This window comes from Equus caballus, chromosome 6 (genome assembly GCF_041296265.1).
Source record: "Equus caballus isolate H_3958 breed thoroughbred chromosome 6, TB-T2T, whole genome shotgun sequence".
In the NCBI taxonomy this organism is placed as follows: Eukaryota; Metazoa; Chordata; class Mammalia; order Perissodactyla; family Equidae; genus Equus; species Equus caballus.
The window spans coordinates 64,169,583-64,183,409 of NC_091689.1; the positions used below are offsets into that span (position 1 = coordinate 64,169,583).

At 38.0% G+C, this 13,827-nt stretch overlaps 1 protein-coding gene across 21 annotated transcripts in view; it reads right to left on the reverse strand.

The window, feature by feature from the left end:
- LMNTD1 (lamin tail domain containing 1) overlaps window positions 1-13,827 on the reverse strand; it is a 369,615-nt gene that overhangs the window by 57,267 nt on the left and 298,521 nt on the right. For 2 of the 21 annotated variants that reach the window (XM_070271088.1, XM_023643269.2), the window contains one exon: window positions 3,667-3,708. The exons of the other annotated variants lie outside the window; for them this stretch is intronic. The gene's annotated coding sequence lies outside the window, so the exon portion shown is untranslated. The remainder of the gene's footprint in view (window positions 1-3,666; window positions 3,709-13,827) is intronic. 21 annotated transcript variants of the gene reach the window in all.

Sequence of the window (13,827 nt, forward strand, 5' to 3'; positions counted from 1 at the left end):
ATTTTTCCTGGTTACCCTGGTGAGGACAGGTAACTAAATAGAAATAGAATATGCTTTCAGTGTGACTTGAGATATTGATCACACAACATATTACATGCATATGTGAATCACTTTAATGCAAGATTGTGTAAATGAGGGAGCTATTTAATGCTATTTTGTTCATTGATAAGAAGATTTACTACCGAGAGTGTAGACTAGTGCCAGTTCAGACCACGCAGCAATACTGAGCAAATCCCCTGGTTGTCATTTGCCAAGTCAGTGCTGGAGTTTTATGTGCAGTCTGTTACTAGACAACAGTATGCAATTTTGGAATTCACTAAAGCAAAATAATAAAAACCCTCTTCATAGACCTGTCTCAGGTATATGTGCAATCAAACTCACCTCTAAGGCAATCAGGATCTAACCTTGGCCTTATCAGCACGATGAAATATGTAAATAGGCCAAACTCAGTTTTTGAATACATTCAGATATTTATAGATTATAATATACGATCTATAAATTGACTCAAACCATAAAACCAAGTCAAACTGTTCTAATTCAGAAAGATCTATTCAGCATCTCCATTCTATTCTTTGGACAAATGAAAACAAGCTGGGAAAAGATAGCATCAGGCTCATAAGAAGCACCAACTCAATAAATGTTATTTTCAACCTAACTTCTCCTAAAGGAGGAGTAATTACATATTTTAGTTTCAAAATGTTTCCTCCTTAGGCCATGAGTTGTCTGTCAAGTATGTGTGTGTATATATATAGGTTCATATATATGTATGTATATACATATGTATATGACATTGGATGATTTAATTAAGCAGAATAGATATTGTCAACCATCTGTATTTCTAATTTCCTGTTTGACTTCTCCATCTGGAGTTCTGCATGACACACTATGTCCCAAACCAAGATCATTATCTTGCTCACTTTCCGAACATACTGGAGATGTTATCTCCATCTGCCTGTCCTATCTCAAGAAAAACCAACAAAATTGCTCAAGCCAAAAGCTTTGGACTCATACTCAATTCTTTCTCCCCCCCTCAATATATTCAATCAGCCATTACATGTAGTCCAAATGCCTCTTGCATGCATTCTCTTCTCTTTGCAACAATATCAGTGGAGACCCTCGTTATATTTCCCCTAAACTACTGAAATAACCTCTAAATGCTCTTCCCCTGCTAGTATATTTTCTACAATACCACCAAAATTGTGTCAAGCATAGATGTAAATGGTCAGGTTCTCTGATGCCCAGGTAAGTAAGTAAAAACTCCTTAGCTTAGCTTAGGCCCTTCATGATCTGGCCTAACATGATTTTCCCTCATCATCTCTACCCATACCTCTGTGAGCTCCATAAGTAACCATAGCAGGCTTCCAGACATTTCCCAATGCCACCCAGCCTTGGTTGGTTTGTTTGTTTATATTTTAATTTTATTTTATTATAGTAAGAACACTTAACATGAGATCCACCCTCTTGATTAAGAAGTTTTAAGTGTACAATACAGTATTGTTGGCCATGGGTACAATGCTGTGCAGCAGATCTCTAGAACTTACTCTCGTTACTTAACTGAAACTTTATGCCTGTTGATTAGTAACTCCCCATGCCTCCCTTCCCCTAGCCTGGCAACCACTATTTCACATTTTGATTCAATAAATTTGATTATTCTGGATACCTCATTTGCAAACTTTGTTTCATTTGGTTGTTTCCCTCTGCCTAAAACGCCCTTTCCTCTTCTGTCCAGTGGAAAACTCCCACTTACCCTTCAAGGGTCAGATCATATGTCCTCTCTATTGTAAAATCGTTCATGACCACCTCCATCCCTTCCCTCCAGCCTCTCCCCTTCTGTGTTCACACATATCTCTATTTTACTATTGATTATATTGTTAAAGGCAAAGCTGATAGGCAATAAGTGTACACTTCAGCCATACCAGCTGCATATAGCCAGTGTCTGTCCTGATTGATTGGTCCTTGTGCAGTATAGTTATTAAACATTTTGAATGGCACTCCTGGTAATAGATGTTATTTCAGACCTATCTCTGCCATGATGCTGTGAGAAGAAGAGTGGGGACTATGTCTCTTATCCATCCTCATCCAGGGACTGATATAATGTCTGCATATAGCTGTATCCTATGCATTTGGAGAAATGAACAGTGTGTAGCTATCTAGACTTTACAGTAATTCTTTGAAAAACAGCATAACTTTTATCTAAGTAATTACTTTATGAAGTTTGCGTGATTTATACCAAAATGACCATCATGTGGCTTTTTGATGATTGAAGCTACACTATGGATTTGATAAGTTCAGGGGCCAGATATGACAGGTGGTTTGGGTAATTTCATGACTTTTCCTTCTTGAAAAGTGGGTGGAAAAAGCCTAGACTTTGGAATCAGACAAACCTAAGATTAAATTGGGAGGAATCTCTTAAAAATTATGTGATTTTGGTAGCTACTTAACCTCTCTGAGATCTATTTCCTCTTCAAAAATGGAAAATAGATACGTCCTTTACAGAGGTGTCATGAGAACTAAGTGAGATCAATGTATTCAAGGACTTAACATATAATCCTTCATAAACAGTAAGCTTTGACCTACTTGGAACTAATTTAAATTAGTAGATATACTTTCCATTTTGAATAGTGAATCTCCAAGCAGAAAGAGAGTAGGAAAAGGCAGATGAGGTGCATATTCCTGGAAGCATGGAAGCATCTTCTAGAAGCTATACATAAGCCATTGCAGTGGACAACAGGCCCTCTACTATGAGCCAATTCTGACTGAGCTGCTGAGAAATGATTGTATGGCTAGTGCTAGGGATAAATTAAGGGCTCAAGACAGCTCTTTATTTTTCAGAACAGGAACTACTGTTGTTTTATCCCTAAAGAATCTGGTTTTAAAACATCTGAATCCATTTTCAATGGAGGCATCTCTTTTGCTGATGAAATATGAGAAGCAACTAGGTAATGCAATTGGTAGGCCAACTGTCAAGATTGGTAATGTAATCAGAGTTATTCTATTTCTCTGACCCTCTGAACTCGTCAGGACTAGGAAAAGTGATTCTAAGACAAAAAGAAGTTGAATACCTCTAAATCACAAAATTTAGTAATGAAGCCAAGAAAACAAGAATTGTTCCAAATATATTACTCTTTTGATTAAATTTGATTATTCTAGGCATCTAATTCTAACATGGAAAATTGACAGGTAGGAATAATTGATATTATAAAGGGTTACATGTAGGTTAGAAAATGTATTTACTTTTATTTCCCCTTGACTTCTTTCCCTCCTCTACTTCTGTCCTATCCCCATCTGCATAAACGGATAGAAACCTGGCATCATGGGTCCCATAGCTACGAAATATGAAATGTTTCCTTACTGAGGAACAAGAAGATTATATGGTAGCTCCGTACAGATTTTCAGGATCTAACTAGGATGCTAAAGTGGCCAAAAGGAGAATTCCAGGCAAGAGCTTGGTGTGGCTTCCTCCTTTCACCTTCAAGTACTGCCTGCTTCACAATTTTTGCAGACCTAAATAGCCCGGTTCATATATTTGTGTCAACACTGGATGGTCAAGATGATGTGCAAACTTTACTTCCAAACTTATCATTTTTACAATTTAACAGTTAAGTTACATCAGCTGTTATTTTCATACCTGTTCATCAGTAATTTGCAAACAAAGACGAAACTCACCTTAGAGAAGTCTGTCTCCAAGTGACAGTCTTACTCAGAAACCTATAAGGAATCACACCAAACACTTGCTTAGAAGATTCTGTAATTAAGAATAATCTCACTGTCAGCTTCAGCAGGAACAGGTATGGGCCAAAGGAAAATCTGCATAATTCTGAAAGATTTCTTGGCATCCTTGCTCCTGCTCCCAGCCCCAACCTGGGTGCTATAAGTTAGTAGTTTTGGCCAAAGAGGTGGATGTTGTTGGCACAGAGGCCTCAGGTTACAGGCTCTCCTTGTCCTTTGAACTAAGCTCCTTTGACTTTGTGGTCTACCTTTTGGGAATCTACAGATATACATAGACTTTGGAATTTCTCCAAATTCAGAGCTGAAATAGATGCCATATATAAATGTAGCACTGTCTGAAGACTTAAAAGTGAGTCTTAGAGAGTATGGATGGGTCCTGAATCAGGATTAAATTATAGACAGGCCAGTCCTTTTAAGAGATGGGCAAACCAAAGTAGCCCGAGAAGGTATCAATGGGAGAGCCTCTCTATTATGATTTAAAAGGACTAAAACTTCTATGTGTACAGAGAGTTCCATTAATCACATTCCTTTAGAAGGTAAGGGGCTGCTGAGATTCTCTGGTAATTATTCTTTAAATGATCCAATTATAAACAAGTTCAAACTCAGTGGGATAGATCAATGAGAATACTTAAGGTATTGAGTAAGTTAACAAATGAATTCTTAAGAAACTCTTAGCTAATAGCAAATCAGTTTGGTGGTGTTCTGTTACTTGAAACATCCTTACAGAAGCACAGGGAAGGGATGGAAAAAGAAGGGTATGTTGGAGTTACCTGGGATAATGTATAGCAGTGGAGATTCAGTCTTTCTAGAATGTGGTTCTCAAACCTTAAAGGCTCCTGTTAAGAGTGCGGCTTTCCTAGGATTCTTATTCATTCTTGTATAGGAAATCTTGGATAGGGCCCAGGAATCTACTTTTTTTTTTTTTTTTAATATTTTATTTTTTTCTTTTTCTCCCCAAAGCCCCCCAGTACATAGTTGTATATTCTTTGTTGTGGGTTCTTCTAGTTGTGGCATGTGGGACGCTGCCTCAGCGTGGTTTGATGAGCAGTGCCATGTCCGCGCCCAGGATTCGAACCAACGAAACACTGGGCCGCCTGCAGCGGAGCGCGTGAACTTAACCACTCAGCCACGGGGCCAGCCCCCCAGGAATCTACTTTTTAAACAATAATCCTACTGATTCTGATGTAAGACAGTGCAAGGACACTGCTTTGAGAAATACTCCTGAGTTTCTCTAATTGGGAAGAGAAGAAGCAATGTCCCTCTTTTCAAAATGTATGTTTCCCAAGAGGGCTTCTTGCTAATGCTAGCTTTGTAGAACTTGTTCCTATGTCAGGCACTGTTTGAAGTACTCTCCATATGTTAATTCATGTGATCCTCAACAACAATCACATGAAGTATGAACTATTATTATTCTAATCTACAAATGAAGAAATGGAGGCCCAGAGAGTAGGGAGACATATAGCCAGGTTACAGTCAGAGAGAGACCAAGCAGAGGCTTTTCTTGCCTGAGTCTTAGGGCCACACTCTCTTTGGCATTTCATTGTAAAATAGGAATGATACTTGCTTTGGGAAACTGTAAGTGGGGGTCAAATAAGGCAAATGGTTTTTGGAGAAATCGGTTCCTTGCCTCTGTTTCTCAGACTGTCTTGGAAACTCCTGGGACAAATATTAAGTTCCCAATCTTCTTGCATTTAACAATCATTTACTAGAAGTCTACTATATGCCCATGTACCATATAGGTGCCTGAATTATAACAATGAGTAAGACATGACTCCGCCATCAAGAAGCTCACAGTGTAGTGGATTTCTTAAATTCTGTCTCCCAGAAGCAAGGATGCTTTAGATTAATTCTGCTTTGAGTTAACTGTTCCCCTCAAGGGTTGGAGAGAAAGAAAGGACAAGGTCATTGGGATCTATCTATGGGGCCAGGGGTACTTTCCTGCCATCATACTTATCATAATTTAATTATATTTGTGCAACTACTTGACTATTGTCTGTCTCCTCTATCAGACTATAAGCTCTATAAGGGTAAGACTCTGTTTTTATTTGTCTGTCTTTTTGTTTTTAAATCATTCTTAATGGTGAAAAAATGAAAGCTTTTCCCCTAAGATCAGTTCCCTATTAAACAGGATGTCCACTCTTGCCACTTCCATTTAACATTGTACTGGAAGTACTATCCAGGGCAATTAGACAAACAAAAGAAATAAAAGGCATCCAGATTGGAAAGGAAGAAGTAAAACTATCTCTGTTTGCAAATGACATGATTTTATATATAGAAAATCATAAGAAATTCACTAAAAAACTGTTAGAATAAATTAGTTCAACCAAGTTGCAGGATACAAGGTCAATATACAAAAATCAGTTGTATTTCTATACACTTGTGTGAGCAATCCAAAAATGAAATTAAGAAAAAAATTCTATTTACAATAGCTTCATAAAGAATAAAATATTTAGGAATACATGTAACAAAAAAGTGCAAAACATACACTATGAAAACTACAAAGCATTGTTGAAAGAAATTAAAGAAGACCTTGGAAATGGAAATAAATGGAAAGACAGCCTATGTTTATAGATTGGAGGACTTAACATTGTGAAGATGGCAATACTCCTCCAACTGATCTACACATTCAGTGCATCCCTATCAGAATCCCACCTGGTTTCCTTGTAGAAATCGGCAAATTGATCCTAAAATTCATGTGGAAACTCAAGGAACCCGGAGGAGCCAAGACAATCTTAAAAGAGAGAAAGTTGGAGGACTCACACTTTCTGATATTAAAACTTATAAAGTAAGTAGTCAAGGCAGTATAATACTAGCATAAGGATGGACATCTAGATCGATGGAGTAGAATTGAGAGTCCAGAAATACACGCTCACATTTACAGTCAATTGACTTTTGACAGGGTGCTAAAACCATTCAATGGGGAAAAAAATAGTCTTTTCAGCAAATAGTATCAGGACAATTGGACATTCACATGCAGTGGAATAAACCTGGACTCCTACCTCATGCCATATACAAAATTTAGCTCAGAATGGATAAAACACTTAAATGTAAGAGCTAAAACTATAAAATTCTTAGGAGAATATTTAGGGATAAATCTATATGACCTTGGATTAGGCAATGGATTCTTAGATATGATGCCAGAAGCATGAGCAGCAGAAGAAAAAATAGATGTTGGAATTCATCAAGATTATAAACTTTTGTGCATTGAGGGACTTTATTAAGAAAGTGAAAAGACAATCCACAGGATGGTAGGAAATATTTGCAAATCATATACCTGATAAAGGACTTGTATATGGAATATATAAAAGAATACAACCCAATTATAAAAAGATAAATAATGAGCAAAGGATCTGAATAGTCATTCAAAGAATATATACAACTGGCCAATAAGCATATGCAAATGTTCTTGTCATGGTAGTCGTTTTTCACACCCACTAGAATGGCTATTATCAAAAAGACAGATAATAACAAGTGTTGGTAAGAATGTGGAGAAATCAGAACCCTCAAACATTGCTGGTGGGAATGTAAAATGGCGAAGCCACTTTGGAAAGTAGTCTGACAGTTGCTCAAAAAGTTAAACATAGAGTTACAATTTGACCCAACAATTCTACTTTATGTATAAACCTAAGAGAAATGAAAATATATGTCCACACAAAAAGTTGTACACAAATGTTCACAGCATATCTATAGAGGCAGAAAGTAGGTTAGTTTTTAGGTTCTGAGTTAGGTTCTGGGGCTGAGGAGGTGGGAGGTATGGCTAAAGAGTATGGAGATTCTTTTGAGAATAATGAAAATGTTTTAAAATTAATTGTTGGGATGGTTGCACAACTCTGTAAATAGACTAAAAACCACTGAATAGCACACTTTAAATGGTTGAATTGTATTGCCTATAAATTATCTCTGAATACAGCTGTTACCTAATAATAATAATAATAATAATAACAACAATAATAATAATAACTGTATTCTCAGTGCTGTTAACAATGCCTGGCAGAAAACATGTGTCTGATGTGTTAAGAGAATGTCTCTTATGTATTGACTAAGAATCCTCAAGCAATGCTCATTAAGTTTTCATTTTCATGCTGAATGTGGAGTATACTTTCTTTGCACTAATCCTCAAACTTTAACATGCATAAATAAACTAGGGGAGCATGTTAAAATGCAGATTCCTGGGGCCCGCCTGGAGGTGTAGTGGTTAAATTCACATGCTCTGCTTTGGTGGCCCAGGGTTTGCAGGTTCCGATCCGGGACACAGACCTCCACACAGCTCATCAAGCTGTGCTGTGGCAGTGTCTCACATATAAAGTGGAGGAAGATTGGCACAGATGTTAGCTCAGGGCCAATCTTCCTCACACACACACACACAAAATCAGATTCCTGGGCCCCAGCACTAGACATCCTCTGCATTTTAACAAGCCCTCTTCTAAAGCACTGTGCAATTACTACTTTTAAGAAATGGCAGCATGATCCAAAGAAAGAAGCCTTCCTCTCTGGCTAGGCTGTTGGGAAGTTAGAACTATTTAAGCCTTTTTTCTTCTTGGCAATGGGTTAGGGGACAGACAAGCAGAGTCTTTCTATGTCTGATCCATGTAGGTTGCAATACAAATTCCTTTTTTAAAAAAATCAGTCTTACTTTATACATACATAAATGATGATAGGTAGTTGAGTTGCCCCAAATTGGGAACCCATTTCTGTTTTTTGGCTTGTGGATGAATTAATGAATTCATTAAACACACACATACGCACACAACACACACCCAGTCTATCAAGAGAATGGTGGGGAATGCTCAAAATGAGATCTCAATAGGCAGGAAAATTAAAACTTCACTGGTTCTCAATAAATTTCTGGAAGTAGGAAAAGGCTTCACATAAAACCACATAGCTGAAGAAAAAATTTTTTAAATACAGCAACCTAAATCAAGTATTTAAATAAGACTGTATTAATATTCTATAAGCACAGTTATGTGGGAAATCTTATCTATATTTGATTTAGGTAATTATTTTTTATAATATCGGTTAATTATAGAATTTTAGAGTTAAAAGATACTTTGAAATGCTGATTTTGAAATGCATACTAATTCCACACGTGAAAAACTTTGTTACACATAATACATATAACAAATTATTTAAATAATATAGCAAAATATTTCCAAATATCTTTAGTTGATATAGGAACACATTTATTTCTAGCCGTTTTAATCCCCTTGCTACAATTTGTCACTGTCTTATAATATCTCATTCTTAAATGTGCTCTGGATTTACTGGATCTTTTTCATTCCCAGTGATTCAACTCTGATATTTAGTCCTTATTAACTCATAGCTGGTTTGGTGAACCAGCCTCTGCTGGCAGAGGGTGTGACAATGCAGAGGCAATGTTGCATCTGGAAAGAGGCTGGGGAGGCTGGGCAGAGAGAGCAAAGGTAGGGGTGGGTGTGAGAGGGTTGGAGACAAGTGAGAACTGACAGAAAGGCCAGCTCCTCAGGGACTTATGGATCATGGGAAGGACCTTGGCTTTTACTCTGAGAGAGAAGGAAGGTCATTGGAGGGCTTTGAGCAGAGGAGTGACAGGATCTGACTTCGGTTGTAAGAAGGCCCCTCTGTATTGAAAATAACCGGAGGAGAGTAAGAAGCAGAGAGCTCAGGGAAGAGGAGACAGTTGCCATCATCCAGGGAGAGCTGATGGCACTGGGCACCACCATGGTAGTAGTGGAGGTGATGAGATGCGGTCAGGTTCTGGATGTAGCGTGAAGAAAGTTGGCAGAATTTGCTAGTAGATTAGATGTGAGGTGTGAGAGAAAGAGAGAAGACAAGATGCTTCAGGGATTTAGGCCTGAGCCACTAGAGGATTTAAGTGGCCAGTTTACTGACCTGTATCTATATATTTATACGTATATACATACCTATATATATATATATATAATGTATGCAACATATTCATGATTTTTCTCAGAGTGCAATTGAAACAATCAGAAATTAATTGTGTGAGAGAGGCTAACTGGTTTACCCAAGGTTACCTTGCTAGCAAGAAACAAGCTTGGCTTTGAGTATCACTCAGTGTCACCACTGAGCCTGTCCTCTTTGCCCTAGAGCACATAGCTCCTGCACACATCTCAAGTTTTGGGTCAGCAAAAGTGCTATACGGTGTTTTGGATTTTAAGAATTCACAGATTTTACATCATCAAAGATATTTTATAGACCTAATCAGGAGCGCAGTGTTCTGGTGTTATCAGCTGTAATCTCGAATTCCAGGTCCCACATCCTGCAAATGTGCCGAAATGTAATGCTCTGACAGTGAGTAAAGAAATTTGGTTTTTAAGGTCTGTTTGCCATATGCAAAGAATGATTAATTTAAAGCTACAATTGACAGGATCAAAAATTATTTAGGAAGTGGAAGAACATAAAACTGAGACTTCCAAGTTGATTGTATCATCATTGTCTTAGTTTGTTTTCTTTTGGCCACCTGGAGGATATACATTTTCACCCTAGACTGGGATCTAATACTTATTCCGTAAGGAATATTTTTCTTTGGCTGAGAAATGCAAATTTGGTGCTAGATATGAGTTCTAAAATGTTACATTTCTATCAGATTTCCAAACTTTCTTGTATCAAAAGAAAAACTAGTTGAAACACTTTCCAAGTAAAATGGATTATACCTGCTGAAAGTATTACTGGTTCTCATTTAAGTTGCTGATTTTGTAAAAAGAGTCTGACCTTGAGGACAGCTGCCAGTTGGCACAGAACACAATAGAGATGAGAAGAGAGACGGGGCCAAAGCAAACACCTGAGTCTACCAGTTGTGTCCCGTGGACTCTTTCATGAATCCATAAGGCATTTGGAGTCTTGGATTTGAACATTCTTTCCAAAAGGCTCATCTTCAGCAAACTTGCTGCTAGTCTAGATTGACTGGCATTTTAAAAACCTGGCAGCGTCCTTGGGTCCTGCTTGTTAAGACTTGCAAAATCCTATGAACTCAGGCTGCAATCTTCAGCTGAATTTGGATATAGGAAATTAGCAATTACAAAGTGTTCTTTCTGCCAAAAGTCACATGCCGCCACCGTTACTTTGCTCTGTGATGAAACAGGTCATTTTAATCCTTTGTAGTAGGTGGAACAATGTGTACTTGACCAACCAAAAGGGAAAATACTTCTTAATTCAAGGGAGATATTTTCAGCTACCACATGTAGGCTTTTGTACATAATAGGAAAAGTAATCTTTTTCCCCCCAAGTAAAACCTTTTAAAGTAATCTTGAAAGGCAATTGGCAAAAACCCCTCCACTTTAATAAGAGACTTTGTAAATTTGCCAAACTTTAATACCACCAGACCACACTAAACTAGGTTTCCAACAGCCCAGTGAAAAGAAATGTGAAGCAATGAGACAGGAAATTATGTTTACTTGAACTTTAAGGTATTGCTTCAATTACTTTTTTCCATTGGCAAGGAATGTGTGGCTGGAGTCACACAAGGTTGTTTACTTCATGTTGTTGATGAGCATGGGTTATTGGTCTAATTAGTGAATCAAATAATTCTATAGCTGATGAGACCTTGGACGTTATCAAGTGCGGCGTTCTTATTTTCCAGATGAGGAAGCTAAGATCCAGAGGATGAACTTACTTGCCCTCAGTCATTCTTCCAGTTGGTGACAGTCAAGTCTGGAAGTTTTCCTATCTCACTGTCGTGAACAGAAGGAAAAGGCCAGCATTTTATGTTATTTGGATACTGGTATCTCCCCTTCTGCTTGTAAGTAAAATCAGAACATTTGGAGGAAGCTCTGGGGAAAGGGTAAGGTCAAAGGCAAAAAGACTTTATACAGTAAAAATACTATTTTGATTTTTTTCTTGTTTTTGTTTTTTTCCTTCCATCTGTTTTATGATGGTGAAAATTCTCCATGGTGCTACCTCTGTTCTCAGTCACTCAAGCCAGAAACCAAGAGCCATCACCCCGTCCACTAGATCACCAACTCTTAAACCATTCTGCTTCCCAAACAGCTCTCAGATCTTGCCTTCACTCTCCATCCTCACAAACACTGCCTTACCACCGTCCTTGTCATCTCTCACTACAGTACTGCAGTTGTCTTTTTGTTGGTCTTCTCTCTTCCAATGTCTTATTTCTCAGTGGCAAAAACTGCCGGTTGTCCTCCATTTCCATTTTTTTCTGGCACACTTCCCTGCTTGCCCTGCAGCTGGGTGTGACCATGTGACTAAGTTCTGGCCAATGGGAGGAGGGAGAAGAGTCATGTGGCAGTTTCTGGAGATCTTAAAAAGACGGTTAGTGGGCACATTCTGCTCTCTTTTACAGTGTCCCTTCTTTTTTATTTATTTTATTTTATTTTTTGTGAGGAAGGTTGGCACTGAGCTAACATCTCTTGCCAATCTTCCTCTTTCTGCTTGAGGGAGATTGTCCTTGATCTAACATCTGTGCCAATCTTCCTCTCTTTTGAATGTGGGATGCTGCCACAGCATGGCTTGATGAGCAGTGTGTAAGTCCATGCCGAGGATCCAAACCCACGAACCTCCAGCTGCAGAAGCAGAGTGCGTGAACTTAACCATTGTGCCACTGGGCTGGCCCCTACTGTATCCCTTCTTAACCTTGCTGTATGGAATGTGAATACTGTTATCTTGGACATTAGATTGGGGTCACGTATGAGAGCAACATTATAGGAAGAGACTGAGTCTTTGACCAGGAGCTTCTGATGCCATATCAGCCCTCAACTGGATCTCTGGACTACTTTTTTGAAGCAGTGTTATTTTGGGTTACTGTCAATCAAGCCAATCCTAATACTATACAGCTGACCACCTAAATTCCACAATATATTGAAGGTAACATTTCTGAAACACAGATTTGATCATGTCCCCATACTTAAATGGCTTCCTATTGCTTATCGAATAAAGTTCAAATTCCTTGACTAGCCCTCCAGGGCCCTTTGTGATCTGACCTTGAACTTTCTCTGGAGCCTCATCTCTTTTCACGCTTCCCCTTTGTGCTTAAAGCTCCAGCGATACTGACTCACACGTAGTTCACTGAACTCCAGGCTTTTGCCCATCCTGTTTTCCCTGGCTGAGAAATTTCTACTTATCCTTTTAAAGTCAGTTTGGATGCTTCCTCCTCCTGTAGCATCTTCCTCTAACCCCCGGAACTCTAACTGAGTTAATTCTTCTCTCTTCTATGTGACGTTCATCTCGTTCTTGCTTCTGTTGTTACTCTCATGCTACATGGTAATTATTTGTCTATATGTATGTATTCTTGCCTGGACCATGAACCCACTGAAGAAGAAATCATTTCTTTTTTTCTCTTTCTTTTTTTTCATCCTTTCTTCCTTTTTTATGATTGGGGGAGAGGATATTGCTTAGGCCCTCAATAATTGTTTGTTGAACTGAACTAATTTGAATTGAACTCTGAGGGTGTCTTAGGAAACAGAGTTGGAGAACAAGAAAACTAGGTAAAAACCAATAAAGTTCTTTTTTGAAAAATTAGTTTATCTATTTATAATTGGCAATATAATTGAGTCCTAATTATTAGTGTTTACTAAGCACTGTAAACTTGGGCTTGGGCAGCAAATTTGAATATTTATAACTTATCTGGTTATTTCATATTATATTTCCATGAACCCAGAAGACTAGAGTCCTTCTAAGATATATATTTAGGCTACTGGTATTGAAGAGAAAAGAATATCAAACAACTGGCCATGTCTCAGAGGTAGTAGATGTGAGGTGTGGGTGTATTAGAGTTAATTCATGATTATACCAAACATAAAATAAAATGTTCAGGAATAAGGTAGCAATAAAATGAAAATAAATCTGCTACCATAGGAACTAACTAGTAACATAGTGAAACCTCCTGACTCATCTGGAATTAACAGAGAGAGATTTGTAAATTGTGGTAAAATGAAAGATATAAATGGATTTAGATGAGTATTATTTTGTTTTACATTTATTTAAATTTCAACTCAGCCAATCCAGTGTAAATTTGAACTATAGGCAAAGCTGTAGGACTAAAGTAAGATGGACCCCAAATCCTGGACCCTTGGAGATGGGATATGAGATCAGGCTAAGTGTCACAAAGATAATGTTGATCTAAAGAAGCAAAACCTAAAAGAATAA